This window comes from Sturnira hondurensis, unplaced genomic scaffold, assembly GCF_014824575.4.
Source record: "Sturnira hondurensis isolate 20B ecotype Veracruz unplaced genomic scaffold, ASM1482457v3 Scaffold0015262, whole genome shotgun sequence".
Classification (NCBI taxonomy): domain Eukaryota; kingdom Metazoa; phylum Chordata; class Mammalia; order Chiroptera; family Phyllostomidae; genus Sturnira; species Sturnira hondurensis.
The window spans coordinates 1,396,825-1,414,870 of record NW_028087893.1 but is presented as its reverse complement, the minus strand read 5'-3'; the positions used below and the strand labels follow the sequence as shown (position 1 = coordinate 1,414,870).

At 50.7% G+C, this 18,046-nt stretch overlaps 2 long non-coding RNA genes across 2 annotated transcripts; one reads left to right on the top strand and one right to left on the bottom strand.

Moving 5' to 3' along the window:
• Nucleotides 1-1,557: 1,557 nt before the first annotated feature.
• LOC118999768 (uncharacterized) lies at nt 1,558-6,043 on the top strand. Its single transcript, XR_005069170.1, has 3 exons — nt 1,558-1,919; nt 2,876-2,947; nt 6,007-6,043. It is a non-coding gene; the product is annotated as an uncharacterized LOC118999768 (long non-coding RNA).
• A 5,035-nt stretch (nt 6,044-11,078) lies between these two features.
• On the bottom strand, nt 11,079-12,566 carry LOC118999741 (uncharacterized). Its single transcript, XR_005069166.1, has 2 exons — nt 12,099-12,566; nt 11,079-11,531 (listed from the first exon to the last, which is right to left on the bottom strand). It is a non-coding gene; the product is annotated as an uncharacterized LOC118999741 (long non-coding RNA).
• Nucleotides 12,567-18,046: the final 5,480 nt, after the last annotated feature.

Genomic DNA, 18,046 nt, shown 5'->3' with positions numbered 1-18,046 from the left:
CAGTGTGGCCAGGAGCCAGGGGGATGGGGGGGGGCGGTGCATAGGAGCCAGTGAGAGGCCTGAGGAAGGACAGGAAAGGCCACAGGAGCCCAGCCTGTCTGTGCAGGGCCTCCTCGGTCAAGTTACAGAATGCGGGCTTTATCTGGAGGGCAGCAGGGAGCCACGAAAAGTTAAGAAGCAAGTTCAGGCTTGCATCTGTGCAGTGGAAATCTCACTCCACTCCAGCAGGGGCCAGGAGAGGCTGTTCCCACGCCCTGGAAACAACCCTAGCCAGGCCCGGCCTCAAGATGTGACAGGGTGGTCTTGCTCCAGTAACAGCTGAGGCTGCGTCCTCTGTGCCGGCTACTCTGCAGGACACCTCCTGGCTGAACCCCAAGACGGGCATTGTTGCTGTCCCTATTTTCCTTCAAGGAAGCATCACTCACTCAGAGCCAAACTCCCAACCCAACATGAGCTCACTGCAAGTTCTTTGTCCCCACAGGACAAGAGCGGCATCTGCTTTCTGACTAGACAGCCAGATCTTAGGAGAGTCCTGGAGGCCTTTGGTAATCCACCCCAAATGCTGGTGAACACCATAGCCATCTCTTCTGATGGGTCCAAGAACTGTTTCCTTCCCTCCCCTGACCCCACCCCACCCCAAGGGCTTCCCCAGAATAACATCAGGCTTCCACTTAAGATCAAGGAAGGCCTGGCCACATCTGAAGCCATAAGGCCCTCCAGCAAAGTTCATTTCCTGCCCCAGATACCTTGTTTCTGTCTGCTAACCTGACCATGCAGCCCCAGCCCCAGCCCCAGCCCCAGCCCCAAGGCCTCGAGTTTCCCTTCAAGTGTTTTTTTTTTAAATCTCAAGCACCCTCCTTTAAAAAGCCCTGAGTGTGGTGTCCACTGCCTTTCGGCCCTTGTCCCCTCCTCATCTTCTTGGCTGCCTTCCGCCCAGCCCATGCTCATGCTGGTGGTCCCCCTGCTTCTTCCCATGACTGCCTTGCAAACTTCCACTCATCCTTCAGGGCCCAGGTGAGATGGCTTCTCCTCCTGGGATTTTTCCCTGTCCCCAACCCTGCAGACAGTCATTGTTGCCTGAGCAAGAACTATTGGCTTCCAAAATCAGGTCCCAGCCAGTTGGCCAGCCCTTGACAAGACTCAGGACACAGGCTTCTCTGACCTCCAGTGACCAAGCCCGGGACCTTTTAGCTCAGAGTAAGTGCCAAATGACACATTTTCTGATACCTGACCTATTCCCTCCCCTGTCTCCTACAGACACAAAATTTATGATTCGAATTAAATGAGTTATACAGAACTGAAACCCTCCATAAAAGGATTCTAGGGTGTTTGGGAAACATACAGGCCTCTGTGCCAGGCAGCATTTTCAGAAAACTTAAGAGACCCAACCTCCGGGATCTTGGAGTCAGATAGATGCGGTTCGAATGGCAGCCAGGCCGCTTTCACCAGGCTAGTTTCTGCTCCTCCCTCAGCCTCACAAATGGAGCGATCATGCAGATTAACATGTGAATGGGGGCGGGGCCTCGTACCTCGCCTTTCACTGAGAGGCTTCCCACTGGGCTCCTCGGCCCGGCAGACCGCCATCTGCTCCCCCGCCCCCAACCTGGTCCTTCTCTGGTGCCCGATTTTGTCCGATGCACTCTCAGCCCTCAGCCAAGCACCTCTCATCCAGAGAAATGAGCTGATTCCCAAGGGAGGGGGAGGAGGAAGTGGGAGAGCGCTGGGCTCCCGCGAGATGCCTCTGGGAGGGGGGCAGGTCTGCAGTCTGCGGCCTGGAGCCCGGCTACACCTTCCGCCTGCGCGTGGGTTACCGCTCTGCACTCACCCACTCATTGTCTCCCTGGAAGGAGGACAGTACCCGATTGTACACGTGGAAACAGAGGCTAAGAAGGAAGAGGTTTGTGAAAAGTTCCCTTCCGGTAAGTGGCGCGGGCGCACAGAGGTCGTGCCCAGCGCGCACTATGAAGAGGTCAGATCAGATACAGGCAGAGACGAGTCTCTGTGGCGAGGGCTTCATGGAGGTGACGGTCTTCCAGTTTTTTGATCAAGTCCTCGTTTTTGAGAATTTCTAGGTTGTATGTATATAACCCACTCCCACTTGAAAATTGGCATCTAATTTTGTTTTTTTGACGTCCTGTATTACAAATAACAGAATTTTTGGTACGCTGCATGTGTACTTTAAATAAATTTTAATCAGAACCTACAGGGCTGTAGATTCGGCTCCATGAATTTATAGGAAATGTCGCACATGTGTCTAAAATGGCAAAGGCAGGCCCCGTCATCAAATCCCTCAGCCAACTGACTGTCAGAAAAGATCTGTCTCCACTTCTCAATGACAACCAGCCTGTTCCTGTGTGTCCCCATGACAACCATCCCCCTGCTGGGTTCTAATTCTGGGACAGACTGACAAGGCCAGACCCTTGTCCTGTGGTGAGGTATGTCCTTGGGAAGTTCTCCCAGCACCCTCTCTCCTGAGGGTGAATCACCAGGGAGATTGATTTGGTGACATGTGTCTTTTCTCTTATGAGTGGGAAACTGCCTAAAAGGAGACCAAAAGAGAGGGGCACTTTCTCAGGCAGACCAAGAATTTTACATGAGAGTTAAAGGTCAGCCCTGGCTGGTGTGGCTCAGTGGATCGAGTGCTGGCCTGCAAGCCAAAGGGTTGCAGGTTCCAATACCAGTTGGGGAGCATGCTGGGGCTGTGGGCCATGTCCCCAGTGGGGGGCGCTCAAGATGCAACCACACATTGATGTTTCTCTCCCTCCCTTACCCTCTCTCTAAAAATAAATAAATAAATAATTTTTTAAAGAAAGAAAGTTAAAGGTCTGTGAACTCCAAGTGTGCTCAGAATAATCTGAGAAAATATACCCTCCAGGTGAAGAGTTTAGGCGGAAAACCGCGATTGGACTAGAAAGCACGTGGCTGTGTAGAACAGGAGGCAGCATTGGTCAGTCAGGGTCCAGGGAGGGAGAGCTTCGTCTGAGGCAGGAGAGGCTCGGTCTCCAGGAAACATCAGGGCCTGAGTTCGCTGTTCCCTCTGCTTGGCAGGCTCCCCTCCCGGCTCCGCCCCCCGCCCCCCCCACCCCCACTCTCTGTCAGTCTGCTGAAATTCAAGCAGAGGCAAGCCCAGGGGCTCCTCCCTCACCTCGGGGAGCCCCCTGGGACCCCAGTTCCCTGTCTTGCATCTTCCTGTTGAGTGGCTTACACAGTTACCATTCTCTGAAGTTCCTTGATACTTTTCTACTTATTCTTTATTTTCTTTTTATTTAGATAGAACCTATATACCATAAAATTATACAACCTTTTAAAGTGTATAATTCAGTGAGGTTTTTAACAATGATTATTTATTTATTTATTTATTTTTAGAGACGGGCAGGGAGGGAAAAAGAGAGGAAGAGAAACATGAGAGAGAAACATCGATCGGTTGCCTCTCATTCGTGCCCCTCCTGGAGACTGGGCCAGCAACCCAGGTATGTGCTCTGACTGGAGAATGAAACTGGTGAGCTTCCGCTTTGCAGGATGATGCCCAACCCACTGAGCCACACTGGCCAGAGCTCCAGTGATTTCAAATATACTCACAAGGTTGTGCGGCCATCGTCCCTGTCTAGTTCCAGAGCACTTCCATCACCCGCCCCTGTGCCCATCTGTAGTCAGCCCCATTCTCCCCCTCCCCACAGGCCCTGCAAACCACAAAGCTGCTCTCTGTTTCTACGAGTGTGCCTATTTTGGGCATGTCACATAAATGGAATCATATATCATGTGGTCTTTTATGTCTGGCTTCTTTCACCAAGCAAAACATTTTTCAGGTCCGCTCATGTTGTAACATATATTACTACTGCATTCCTTTACATGGCTGAATAGTGTTCCATTCTGTGGACAGGCTACACTGTATCAGTCGATATCCATCAGTTCATAGACATTTGCACTGCTTCCATTTTGGCGCTATTGTGGGTGATGTTGCTATGAACAGACATTCGTGTACAAACTTTCATGAGGACACATTTCATTTCTCCTGGACATATTGGAGTGAAATTGCTGGGTTATGTGTGAACTTTAAAATTTTTTTATTGATTTTTTAAAGATTGTATTTATTTATTTGTAGAAAGGGGAAGGGAGAAAAACTGGGAGAGAAACATCAATGTGTGGTTGCCCTTGAGCGCCCCCTACTGGGGACCTGGCCTGAAACCCAGGCATGTGCCCTGACTGGGAATCGAACCAGCGACCCTTTGGTTCACAGGCTGTCACTCAATCCACTGAGCTACACCAGCCAGGGCTATTTATTGATTTTAGAGAGAGAGAGTAAAGGAGGGAGAGAGAGAGAGATTGGTTTGTTGCTCCACTTATTCATGTATTCATTGGTTGCTTCTTGTATGTAGCCTGACTGGGGATCAAACCTGCAACCCTCATGCATCTGGGGTGCTCCAGCCAACTGAGCTACCTGGCCAGGGTGTATGTAAACTTTTTGAGGAGTGTTACCAAAGTGACTGCAGCATTTTATATTCCCACCAGCAATGTCTGAGGGTTTTAATTTCTTCACATTTTCACAAACACAAGTCATTTTATTTGACTTTTTGAGTATAGTCATCCTAGTGGGTGTGAAACAGTATTTCATTATGGGTTTAATTTGCATTTCCCTGATAATAATGATGTTGAACACATTTTCTTCTATTTATTGGACATTTGTATATCTTCTTTGGAGAAATGTCAATTCAGATTTGTTGCCTGTTTTACAAACTGAGCAACTTGTCTTTTGTTGTTGAGTTATAAGTGTTCTTTGTGTATTCTGGATATAAGTCCTTTAACAGATATAAGATTTACAAATATTTGCCCTGGCTGGTGTGGCTCAGTGGATTGAGTGCCAGACTGTGAACCAAAAGGTCACGAGTTCGAATCCCAGTCAGGGCACATACCTGGGTTGTGGGGCTAGGTTCCCAGCTGGGTACATATGAGAAGCAACCAATGGATATATCTCTCACACCTTGATGTTTCTCTCCCTCTCTTTCTCCCTCCCTTTCCCTCTCTCTAAAAGTAAATAAATAAAATATATTTTTAAAATTTTATTTATTTATCTTTAGAGGGGAAGGGAAGGAGAAAAGGAGAGAAACATCAATGTATGGTTGCCTTTCATGCATCCCCTGCTGGGAACTGGCCTGCAACCCAGGCATGTGCCCTGTCTGGGAATTGAACCGGATTCATGTGGTTCACAGGCCCAAGCTCAATCCACTGAGCTACACCAGCCAGGGCAAATAAAATATTTTTTAAAAAATCATTCACAAATATTTTCTCTCATTTTGTGGGTTGGGTTGTCTTCTCACTTTTTTCTTAAAGAGTTTATTTATTTATTTATTTATTTAGAGGGGAAGGGAAGGACAAAGAGAGGGAGAGAAACATTGATGTGTGATAAATACATTGATTGGTTGCCTCTTGTGCACCCTCAACTGGAGACCTGTCTGGAAACCCAGACATGTGCCCTGACCAGGAGTCAAACTGGTAGCCTTTCAGTTCACAAGCCTGTGCTCAGTCCACTGAGCCACACCAGCCAAGGCCACTTTCTTCACGGTATCCCTTGAAATTCAAGTCTTAATTTTGATGAAGTCTAATTTATCTATTTTTTCTTTTGTTGCTATGCTTTTGATAATATCTAAGAAACCATTGCTTAATCCCAGGTCATGAAAATTCACCCCTATATTTTTTCCTAAGAGTTTCCATAGTTTAAGCTCTTACATTTAGGACTTTGATTCATTTTGACTTGATTTATAGTGCGAGTTAGGGGTCCAACTTCATTCTTTTGCATGTGGATATCCAGTAGTCCCAGCACCATTGGTTTGAAAAGACTGTCTTTCCCCATTGAATGGTCTTGTCATTCTTGTCAAAAAATCAGTTAACCATAGAGTTATGCTTTATTTTTAATTTTTATTTATTGATATTAGAAAGAGGAAGGGGGAGAGAGACAGAGAATTATCAATTTGTGGATTTATGCATTCATTGGTTGATTCTTTTTTTAAGGTTTTATTTATTTATCTCCAGACAGAGGAGAGGGTAAGAAGAAAGAGAGGAAGAGAAACATCAACGTGTGGTTGCCTCTCGCACGCCCCCCACTGGGGACCTGGCCTGCGACCCAGGGCATGTGCCCTGGCTGGGAACTGAATTGGTAACCATTCGGTTTGCAGACCCGTGCTCAAACTCATTAGTTGATTCTTGTATGTGTCCTGGGATTGTATGTGTCAGGGATTGTGTTCAATCCCTGACCGGGGATTGAACCTCACAACCTTGGTGTATATCGAGAAGACACCCTAACCAACTGAGTTGCCTAGCCAGGGCTGGATTTGTTTTATAATTTTTTATTTATTCCAGCGATTGTCAATCTTTTTCATCTCAAGGCATAGATAAACTACTAGAATTCTGTGGCATACCCCAAAATATATTTTTGCCAGTATGACAAAAATAGGTATCATTCTGTCTTTTTTGTTGGATTTTTTCCGTTACCATGTAGTCCTCTTATGCCTCCCTCACCACAACTGTCAGCACACCACTGTCCATGTCTGAGGGTCCTTTTCCCTTTCCGCTCCATCCCTCACCCCCTCACCTCCCCCACTCCCACCAGCTGTCATCCTGCTCTCCATCTATGAGTCTCCCCATGTCCACTGTTAGTTTATTAGGTTCCACGTGGGAGTGAAATCATGGGGAACTTGTCTTTTTCTGACTTAGCACAATGTTCTCTAGGCCCATTTATACTGTTGCAAAGAGTAAAATTTTCTTCTTTTTTACAAAGAAGTGGTATTCCATTGTGTTTAGGCATACGTTTGATTCATTCACACTGGACACTATTGCTGTGTTACTTGTCATTTTTCCACTGGACGATCTGAGGGAAAAGGGGTCAGTGCCCCTGACCACGGGTTGTGCGTGTTAAGCGTTCCTGCGGCATGCTGGCTGGAAACTGCTGCTTTAGTCCTTAGGTCAACGGGCCTGTCTTTGGGCCTGATTTTGTGTGTCCCCGCCCCCACCTTTCTCACTATCTAGACTGGAAGCTCACCGCTGTGTTTCCAATGCCTAGAACAAGGCCTGGTGCTGAGTAGATGATGCTCAATAAATACTTGTGGATTGAGTGAATAGATTCTTGAATGAGTACAGTGCTGTTGGGGAGGGACCCTCTAGGTTCTGTACCTTCTGGTTGAAGGTACAGAACCTAGAGGTCACTGAGGTCAAGTGTGTGTGACTGGGGTCCTGGGGCCATGAGCCAGAGGAGAGGAGCAGAGGAGAAACCCTTCATCCTCTGAGACAGTGTAGGCCTCAGCTCTGTTTTAGGTGGGAAGGGAAGAAAATGGACAGAGGTCCCACCCAGGGCCTCTGTTTCCTTACAGAGGTAGGAACTGAAAGAGAAGGGAGGGGCAGCAGGCTCAAGGAAGCCAAGGACAACTGAGTGACCACAGGGCCCCAGTCCAGGGTTCAGCCTAACTGGTGGGCACCTTCTGCTTATGACTGGATTCTCTCTAGGGTTCTGTGGGGCCAAGGCTATCCGATGAAGGGTCAAGGGGTCAAGTGCTAGAGAAGGTGTATGTAAGTCATGGCCGGGGAGCCCAGGCTGGCAGCGCAGGGCCCCTGATTACAGGCAACGCTCCCGAGCCCTCAGTGCCAGCCACCCCGGACACACGCAGTGTAATGTGCAGTGCTGAGGAGAGGTCAGTCAGGGCCACTTCCCACAGGTGACTTCTTCTCAGTGCTGGAATGACCCTGTGGCAACTCACCTGGTCGACCCAGCTGGCGTGGGGAGTAAGGGCAAGCCATGAGGCCAGCTTGGGGGCAGAAACAAAGCCCAGCTAAATAAACACACAGGCCTGCTCCCCTCAGTGAGCTTAGCTAGTATCTGAACTTGATGTTTACACATTTTTGTCTGCAGATTGGTAATATTCTTAAGCCTTCAGAAGGTCTTGAAGGATATCCCTGAAAGACATAAAGGAAATACAAAAAAGGGGGAGAGTAGTTGAAGTAGTTGAATGCAGCTACAAGAGGGAGAGGAAGATGTTGGGAGAGTTAGAAGTGGTGAGAGTTAGAAGCAGACTATCAGGGGCTCGAGGCACAGGGTTCAGTCCTGCTGGCAGGGCCAGACGCACGGACATGGCCCTGCGACTATGTGGAGGCTGAGATGGAAGTATAGAGAACCGGTAGGGCCCTGAGCCCATGAGGGAAGAGGAAGCTATGACTTGGACCAGGGAAGTGCCAGAGAAATGGGGGTAAAGGGTGGGCTAAGAAGGGTTTCAGAAGGTAGAACAGACAGGCCCTGGAGACTGGATGGGAGCACGAGGGAGTACAAGGGGTCGAGGTGGGCTCCAGATTTCCAACTCAGGTGAGGGAGTCAGAGGGAGGGAGGCTTCAGCCAATGTGATGGGGAGACCTCCGGGTGGGAGTGGGGACTACATTCACTTTATTTTTGTACGATTTTATTGTGACATGTTTTAAACATACAGAAAAAGAAAAAAGAAAAATGTAACCAATACCACTGAGATTCAATATATGTTAATACTTTGCCATATTTGTTTAAGAGACTTTTTTTTTCTAAACCACTTCAAAGTGAATTACGGACATGGTGACACTTCTCGTCTAAACACTTAGCAAACTTCCCCTAAACATGAGGGCGATTTCTTACATAATCATAATACCACCCAGTAATACTACTACTCTAGTACTTAATGCTCATTCTATATTCCAATTTCCCCAAAATGTCTTCAGGATTTCTTTCCTCTGAATGATAATCTTGTCAAGGATCATACATGACATTGGTCCTTGTAGCTCTTCGGTGTCATTAGAAGGTTCCCACCTCATGTCTTCCGTGGCTTTCAACTTTCAAAGTGACTGAGCCAGGTAGAAGTCCCCACGTTCTGCCATTGGCTGATGGCTTCCTCATGGTGATGTTTAACCTGTTCTTCTGCCCCTGCCTGCATTTCCTGTAAACTGGACATGAAGTCAGAGTCTTTTGGGTTAACACTTTTGGCAAGAATGCTCTGAAGTACAGCCGATGCTGGTGTGCTGGCATGTTGGGTTTGGAGAGTCTGAAGGTCATCAGGGCCGACGTCATGTTAGCTGTTGAACTTATATCTGTGGTTGGAAGACGTGGGGGAAGGATCAGGTGAGAGTGCCTCCAGAGTCATCGCAGAGATGGGTCTGCAGCCAGGAATCTGGGGAGGAGAACCCCCAGGGCGTTTCCAGAGGAGTCCCTGGTAAGACAGGACCAATAAGATCACCACTTGAGGCCCTGCCATGCCCTGCCCCCCCCAAAATCCTGGGTCTTTGCCCAGAGAGTCAGTTGATGTGTCCAGAGTTGATAATAAGCCCCCCCCCCCCCCACTGAGACTTGTGGTGACCTTGAATGATAGGGAATTCCCCAAATCGAAACTGGAAGTGCAGGGCTAGGATAGCCAATGGGAGGATGGAAGTGATTTCAGAAAACCTAATGAGTCCTATTAATGAGCCTAAGGAAAGGGTGAGACCAGAAAGGAAGAGGTGGGGATAGGGTGGGGCTCAAAGAGGTGGCATCTCCAGCTCTGCCCAGGGAGCCCTGGCGCAGTCAGGGGACCTAGGGCTACGTTGGGCCCTGGATCTCCAGGCTGGGCTGGGTCTGAAGCTGAACCACAGAAGAGAGTGGCCCCTGTTGCCTTCAGCATCCTGGGCCTGTGGCAACAAGGGGTCAGAAACACCCTCAGAACATCCAGTCACATGCTTCCCCTGTGCTGACACCAGCTCCTCACTGTGGATTAGGACACCTTGCAAGACGAGGTCCTGTCTGCAAGTCCAGGCTCATCATCTACCCTGTGCCCCTCCCTCTCCACCCTTCAGCCTCACCAGCTGCTTTAGGTTTCTAGAAGCAGAAGCACTTGCCCTGTTATTGCTCTTCCTCTTCAGAGTTCTGTGAAACAACTGCCTGTGCTGCCCAGAGGCAAGCACACTGTGAAACACTTGTGAATCCATCTTCGCAGACTCTCACCAAGACCAAGAGGCCTGGTTTGAACCCCCAGCCCGGACACTGACAGCTATGTGACCTTAGGCAAGTCACAAAAGCTCTCTGTGCTTATGTGTTCTCTCTATAAAGTGGAGTTGTTCAGAGTTAGTGTTACCAAACTCCAGGGATTCACCGCTTAGGGCATTCTATTCAAGAATGAGACGTGGTTGTTGTTAGGCAGTTTCATTTACTTGAAGGAAGTAAAGGACAGGGGATTTGCATTCAAAGCTCTGTCTCCCAGAAGGGTGGCTCAGCCATTGCTTCAATACACTGGTTAATGACATGTTGATTTCTTTGCAGCTGGCTGCACTTACCAGGTTGGTTTCCTCAAGCTCCTCTGGTTACAGCAAAATACATTTTAACATTCAGCAAGGACAGCGTTTAGTAAGAACCACCCAGACCTCGAGGCCCTTGTCCTAACGTTAATTATGAGCTTTAGCCCCAGCTGGGTGGCTCCATTGGTTGGAGCATTGTCCTGATACGCCAAGGTTGCAGGTTCAATCCCGATCAGGGCACATACAAGAATCAACCAGTCAATGCACAAATAAGTGGAACAACAAATTGATGTTTCTCTCTCTCACTCCCTAAAAACAATAAATGAAAAATTACATTTATGAGCATCAAAAAGTGCCTGGCACCTGGTAAGTCCTGTCATCTTTCTGGTCATGATCATTGTTCTCGTGAGGCTCCAGGGAGTTCAAGACTTGTCCGAGTTCACAGAATGGGCACGACAGCCTTCTAAGGTGTTTTTCCGGTACACCCCTGTGGCATCACACTTGTGGATCGTAGCACAGAAACCCACCTAACTGCAGAGGTTTTCTGTGCTGTAAATCCCATGATTTTTTATAAAGTCTGTCCTACCACTGTTTCTGTAGGTTAAATTGACCCTTATCAGACCAAGTGAAGTGATTGTGTCCTTGGAAGACTAAAAAGGCCTAGGGCAGATCCCTGTTGACAAGCAGTTTACAACCTAGTAAGAGAACGAGAAGGAAAAGTAGCCTTAATACCAAGTCCCCTGTGATGGTTGTGAGCTCCTAAAGGTAGGAAATTCAACAACCATAAAAAAAATACAACCAATTTTTTGGGGGGTGGGGAACTCAACCATGTACAAAATCACCTGGTAGGTACTTAGCAGTCTCATTTTACAGAGCAGGAACACCTGTCGTTGGTCACTTGCTGAGTGAGTGACTTGAACTTGGTTTTGTCTTCCCCCAAATCACCATTTTGAGCCCGACGTGACAAAAGGGACTGGGATGGACACACCCGAGATGAACTGCACTAACTAGTTGGAAGAAGAGGGGCATTTGGCAAAAGGGTAGAGTCGTGGCCAGCCGGGGGTCTGTGGAACAAGGCGGGGTCGCAGGGCCCAGTTGACCCCACGTGGATCCTCGGCAACCCCTCCGCAGCTCCGGCTTCTGCTCTAGGAGCCCTCAATGAATTCCTGGGAGAGCACCTCTGATTGGCCGGCTCGGTCAGGTGGCCCCCGCAGGCCAATCAGCGGCGGTCAGGTCTTGGGCTGCGCGCGCGGAGCTGCAGGCTTGGAGCGGGAGGGGAAAGATGATGGGTGTGCGCTGAACCCAGCGGAGGAAAGGCAGCCAATACTTAGTGATGTCCGGCGAGCCCCAGATCCAGTTAGCGACCCCACTGACCCTTAAGGACTCTTTATCTGATTTCGCCTCCAGCCCTGCCCTATGGCTCAGAGAGAAAGAGGGAAAAGGCCTGGGCTGGCCACCCATGTGGACTTTGGGTCTCGCCCTAATGCCGCCGCGCCTTTTGTGCATCTTTTCCTTCTCGCCCGGCTGGAGCACCAACCCTTCTGTCCTCTTGCTCCAGGCCAGTAGTACACAAACGATGTGGCTTCTCTCTCCTTTTAAGAGAAAACTTAGGCCGGACCATTGTGACCCAGTTGGTTGGGCGTCGCCCCCCCCCCGCCTCCCCCCCCGCCCCCCCGCCCGGGTCAGGGCACAGGCCTGGGTTTTCGGGTTCTGTCCCCAGTGGGGCCTGGTGGAGAAACTGATGGATGTTTCTCTATCTTTCTTCCTCTCTTGCCCTCTCTCTAAAAGTAAATACATACAATTTAGAAAAAAAAAGAAAGGAAATTTACCTGAAAAAGAGAAATCTCAATGCCCCTCCTCCAGCCAGGCTCTGCCCTTCTGTCCCCTTTACGTTCCTTGGGCTTCCTTGGGCGTCCTTTCTCACTCTACTCATTGGGCTTCACTCACAGTGCAGAAGCTGCATAAATGAGCTAAACTTAAGAGGGGGAAAAAGCCAAAGTGAAAGTCTTCCTTGTCCTGTCTAATATTCCACACCCAGGGCAGACTAATTGCCAGCTCTGCACAGGCAGCACTGCCGACTGCTGGAGGCAGGAGAGAGAACAATGAACTGCAGTCTCAAGGCAGGCAGCCAGACTGGGAGATAGCACAGGTCAAGGTTCGAGTCTCGGTTGGATGATCTTCAGTGCAGTATTGGACTTCTCGGAGTCCTCGTTTCCACCTGTAAGTTGGAAATATAAACAGACTCTGTCTCCGGGAGCAGATGCAAAGATTCTCCGTTCCTAAGGCTCTTGGAGGCACTGAGAAGGCTGTTTTGGCTGAAAGACTTGGAGGAGAAAGAGGACTTTTGTGGTGCACTGTCGCCACTGTGTGACTAGCTGGGGAATTACATAGGGATGGTTCTCGGGCCTTGGGGAGGGCTACCTGGACTCTCTGAAGACTGGGAATGTGCTGCCCGTGACCATTTCGCTTCTGCTCTCCAGGCTCGCTCGGGCCTTCAAGGCCAGTGCTGGCACATGTGGAGGAGAAAGTATCCCATCCCTGAGTTTAGGGCAGTTGTTGTGTCTTCTCTAACTCCAGAAGTTTCGGTTTTGCTGGTCCTTCAGCGTCACCCTTCAGAGCCGGAACTCGAAGTGACTTAGCTCTTCCCCCCCCCCCCCCCCCGCCGCGCCTCAAGAGGCAGTTGCCAGCTTCTCCTCCCTTACCAGCCCTCCTGGATATCCCTTTGTCCTCCCCCTGACTCTGGAGCTGGAAGCACATGTCCCCCAGAAACATGTAAAGTTCCTGGGACGGTAGTTACGTGAAGGGCAACCATTTATTGAGCGCCTGCTGTGTGCCTGGTACTGCACTGGGCTCCTTGTGGGCATTTATTCTGTATACTCTGCACACACCCCAGAGAGCATACAATCACTCCCATTCTGTAGAAGAGGACACTGAGGCAATGAAAGGTAACTCGGCCCCTCGGAAGTCCTATGGCCATCAAGTGACAGAACTCTGTCTGTAACTGCAAGGCCACCTAGTATGGTGGATAAGGCAGACAAAGGTTCACATCCCATCTCTGCCATTCACTACTGACTTCAAAGCTTTGAACCCAAGCGTTCTGTCCTCTCTAAAATGAAGTGGCAGCTCCCACTGGCCCGAGTGCTGTCTCTGAGGGGGAGGCAGTGTTTGGGGACTAACACCAGGGGATGGAGAAGCATGAAGGGTGTTGCAGCCAGCAGCCAGAGCTGGCATAGAGCACGCTGGAGGAAGCTGGGGTCCCCTCTGGGAGGCTGAAGTGCTAGCTCAGGAACCAGCCAGCAAGAGTGGGGCTCGAGGGTCCAAGCCCCCATCACCTGTCACCTATGTAACCCTAGTCTGTCCTTCCGAAGCCCACCCCGTCCTCTTCAGTACCTCTCTCATTCGGCAGCCCCGCATGGGCCTTTCCTAACACACATCTAATCATGTCCTTTGCTGCAGGAAACTTTGTTGCTTGCTGGGGACTCGACCCTCCTGAGAGCCGTGTGGGTCTGTTGCTGCAGCCCTAACAGTTCCCTCAACCTCTCTGGTCTCTAGTCCCCTCCCATCTCCTTGGAGGCATTTCAGGCCTTTGCTCATGTTGTTCGAGGGCCCGAAACTCTCCACTCTCTCTGCTTTGCCTAGTTAATGCTGAGATGCTGGAAGGTCTCCTCGTAGGGGGTGGGGGTTTGAGACCCACAGAGGAGTAGGAATTGGGGAAACCAGTAGGGAGTGGGAGACTGTTCCAGGAAGACACAACGACCTGGGTAGAGGGAGGGGAGTGCCCGAGTTGGAAGGCGCTGGGGGTGGGGGGTGGGGGTGAAGGGCGGGACTGAAGCTAACCAGAAGGAGGTGGGTCTAAGCCTAGGGCCAGTCCTTGTGAGCTGGGAAGGTTTTGAGCATGGGTCATTACGGTAGTTTTGCCCAACATCTATTCCGCCCGGCAGGGTGCAGGAGGCCTTACCAGCATCACTGAATAGCCCTCCAGGATCGACTTGACCACCACCAGCAGCGGAAGTCATCTCTTTACAGGATCCCCACCTAAAACTTCTACGGTACAGCCCAAGGTGCCCCACCCCGACCTCACACAGGGCTGAAGTGGGATGCTTCACTCCTTGTGGCTGCCACGAGGTGGCGCCATCACCCCAGCGTGTCCTCTCCCCTTTGCTCTAGGTGCTGGAGACCCTGTCCCGGGAAGAGACGGGAGAGGAAAGAAGAGATGGGTGTGACAAGAAGGACAGGACTGGGGTCGTTTGAATGCCAGGTACGAGGATGGGGAGTTAGGGTGATGCTGGCTCCTTGTGTTGTTTTTTGCTGCAAAAAGCTTTGCAGTTTCTCTTGGCTGCAATGCGTGGAAGAGGGCTCCAGGTGGTTAAAGGGATGCTTAATGCCTAGTGGCTTCCGGGAGAGGCTCAGGCAAGAGCCAGGTACCAGGGAAATGCAGAGGGGCCCCTCAAAGGTCTCTGGGCTCCAAAGGCTCCTAGTCGTGCTTGAGGGAGAGCCTTTCGAAGAGACACTCGCCCAGCCCAGCCTGGGGCCTGCCAGCCTGCTGGCATTAGTTAGGTGGTCTCTCATCTTCTTGATGAGTTCCACCCACTCATCAAGGACGTGGTTCTCCCGGAAGTCACAGATGAGGGTCCGGGCGGGTGGAACCCGGGTGGAACCCGGGGCATGCAGATCCCAAAGGGCCTGGTGCCGGTTCTTCTCCAGGGCCAGGGCGGCTTCCATGGCATCCTGAGTTTTACTCCACTAGTCTTGGGAAGGCTTCAGCGCATGCTGGAAGACAGTGTGGCCACTGCGCTGGTTTTGCAGCTTTAAGAGACATTCGGTGCCATCTCATTTCTTCTAGGCCAGCTGTGAGAAGAGGTGACCCTTGCCCTGCAGAGCCATATTGTCACGCCCAGGGAGAGAGGTGGGTGAAGGAAGGAGGCCTGCAGATGCAGGGTGGTCAGGTGGGTGGTGGGGCCTCCACCTCAGTGAATGATTCTGACGGATTTGGGAGTGCATGAGTTCGGCAATGAGGAGTTAAGGTCAAGAAATGGTGCTGGCTGCTCTCAGAGGCTGGGGGTGGCTGAGGAGGTTCTGAAGGTGGTGACTGGAGGAGAGGTTGGAGGCAGGTCAAGGCTGGAAGAAGGGGCACTCCTGGATCTGTTCCGTCCAAACACTGCTGAAGCAAGAGACAGACCCCAGGACTGCCAAGGAAGGGTACTGCTGGCTGTGTTTTTTCAGGGTCAAGCAGAGCACATCCGTCTGACTTAAATTTTTGCCATTACCTGCCCTGCCTACCTCCACGGACCATCCCTCTGGTCCCTGAAACGCTCCTGTGGACTCCCCCGGTCACCCAAGTCTTGGCTCTTTCTCACTTGCAAGGTCTTGACTGCTTTCCCTTCCATCACACCACCGTCAATGCAAGTGCCGCCCCAGTCCCCAGCTCTGTGTCTGACCTGACACTGCAGTGGTGCCCCTGCCCATCTCTGCACATCTGTACCAGCAGCCTCTGCTCTCTGGTCTCACCACTCCCCTTGGGGATGAAACTCTACAGCCTTCGAGGCTCGTTGCGCTGTGGCCTCAATCTGGCATCACAGTCTCTCTTATGCTGTGTGTGCGATGTCCACGAAGCCAGGTGAGAGTCCCCAGATTCTCCCCACTCCTGCGTGCTTCCAGACACTTGCACAGTTTGTTCCCTCTGCCTGGAATGCTTTTCCTCCCTCTTATCACAAGGCCAAGTGCTCCCTCCTTCAGCTCATGTATCACTGCTTCATGGAAGCTTCCCAGAGCCAGAGCAGGCTCATCCCCTGCAGGCACTCACGGCTGCAGCCACATGACCTTCAGGGCCTGTGTTTGAGGCTAGTCAGCGCTTCCCTGGGCATTTGATGTCTCTGTCCCCCTCGAGGTTCTAGACTCCTCAGGGCAGCACCTGTCTCCATCACAAGGTAGGTCAGTGACTGGATGGCAGTGGCCTGCAGCAGGTGCTCCATAAATGTCTGTTGACTTGCTGCGCTCTGGCCCCCAACTCACTCACACACACATATCCCTTGTTCTCTCTGCTCAGCTCTCTGTTCTTCCTCGTCACAGGCACCCTGGGCGCCCTGGGCACCCTTCCCGGAAGCACTGCAGGCCCCTCCCCTGGGCTCCTGCTGCTCCTGGACCTCCTTCCTGTGTTTGCTTTTCAATTCCCTTTGGTCCTTGCTCCCCACTCCTGTCACCCTGGCCCCCAGGTGGTCTTGCGGATGGTCTCGAGCTTGTCCTATGAGCTATGTTTTCTGTCATCTTTCCTTTCATGCAGATGGCTTTCTGCTTTAGAGCTCATTCCATTTCTTACCTTCCCACTCAGCGCTTGCAGCCTGAGGTCCCTCGTGTAGCCTTGCTGTGCGTCCATCAGGTCCACACTCATAACCCCTCAGCATCCCAGTAGACTCCTGATTGCTCCCAACCCCTCTCCCAGCTTTCCCTGCCTGGTCCTATGGGAGGGCGTGAGGGTGGGCTCTGTATTCAATGAGCTGAAAGTGCCCAGCCGGCCCTGAGAGACAGGCCTCTGTGGCCCAGTGAGTCCTGGTGTTTGTTCTCCAGCTTTCTAACTTTCTGCCAGTCTGATTAGGTGTGAAGTGAGAGCATCTCTTGCACTGTTTTTTTTTTAATATTTTATTTATTTATTTTTAGAGGGGAAGGGAAGGAGAGAGGAAGAGAAACATCAATGTATGGTTGCTTCTGTGCATCCCCTGCTGGGAACTGGCCCCTGCCAGGAATTGGCCTGCAACCCAGGCGTGTGCCCTGACTGGGAATCGAACTGCGATCATCTGGTTCACAGGCCTGTGCTCAATCCACTGAGCTACACCAGCCAGGGCTATCTCTTGCACTGTTTTGATTTATAGGATCTACTCACATGCTTGGTAACTTCTAGGTTTCCTCAGCAGTCGGTCACTTATCACGCTCTCTCTGTATGATCTGCAAGTGTGTCTTTTTCTTGTGGATTCGCCAGCCTGCCGTGGATATTGGTTCCTTATGCCCCATGCTGTCCTCGACACAGTGTGAGGAGTGCTGTTTACCAGCGGACGCCAGAGCTGGAGGCACTTAGGGTGGTGACAGTCCTGAGCCCTCTCTGAGGTCCCAGCTCCACACCAGGGCTCGGCTGGCTCAGCAGAGGCGAGGGGCTGACCGTCCCTCTGTGGGCACTAAGGGGTTCACTATATGCACAGGAGTGTGTTTGGGGGCGCTGTGCCAGCTCCTAAAGGGTTTGGGGGGCCTCTGTGAGATCAGCTCACCAGCCTGGGATTTGAATTCTGAATTTGGGAAATTCATTCCACATGCGTTCATCCGTGAACACCGGGGGAGCACCTTCAGGATGCAACTGTGAGCAGGACGGCTCCCCGACCTCTCAGAGCTCACTCTCCAGGGAGGTGGCAGCCGGTAAATGGTGAGCAAATAAGGTGATGACAGGAGAAAACAAACAAGGGGCTGAAATATGGAATAGCAGTGGGAGGACTTTACCCGGGGTGGTCAGGAGAGGCCACCCTGAGGAGGTGACCTTTGTTCTGGCAGGTTCTAGGCATTTCTGCCATAAGCACCTTTGCCGTAAACATCTTTGCCACACACATTTTTGTAGCACCACTAATTGACCGTGAGGCAGTCCTGCTGTAAAAAACAAAATAATGGGGGGAAAAGAGAGGCATTAAAAATAATGTAATGAAATATGAAAAATTCATCACAAAATTGAAAAGACTTTGTTGCAGAAAAATGAAAATGCATTGTCTTTGAAGTTGTTTATTAATAGTATTTTTTCCAT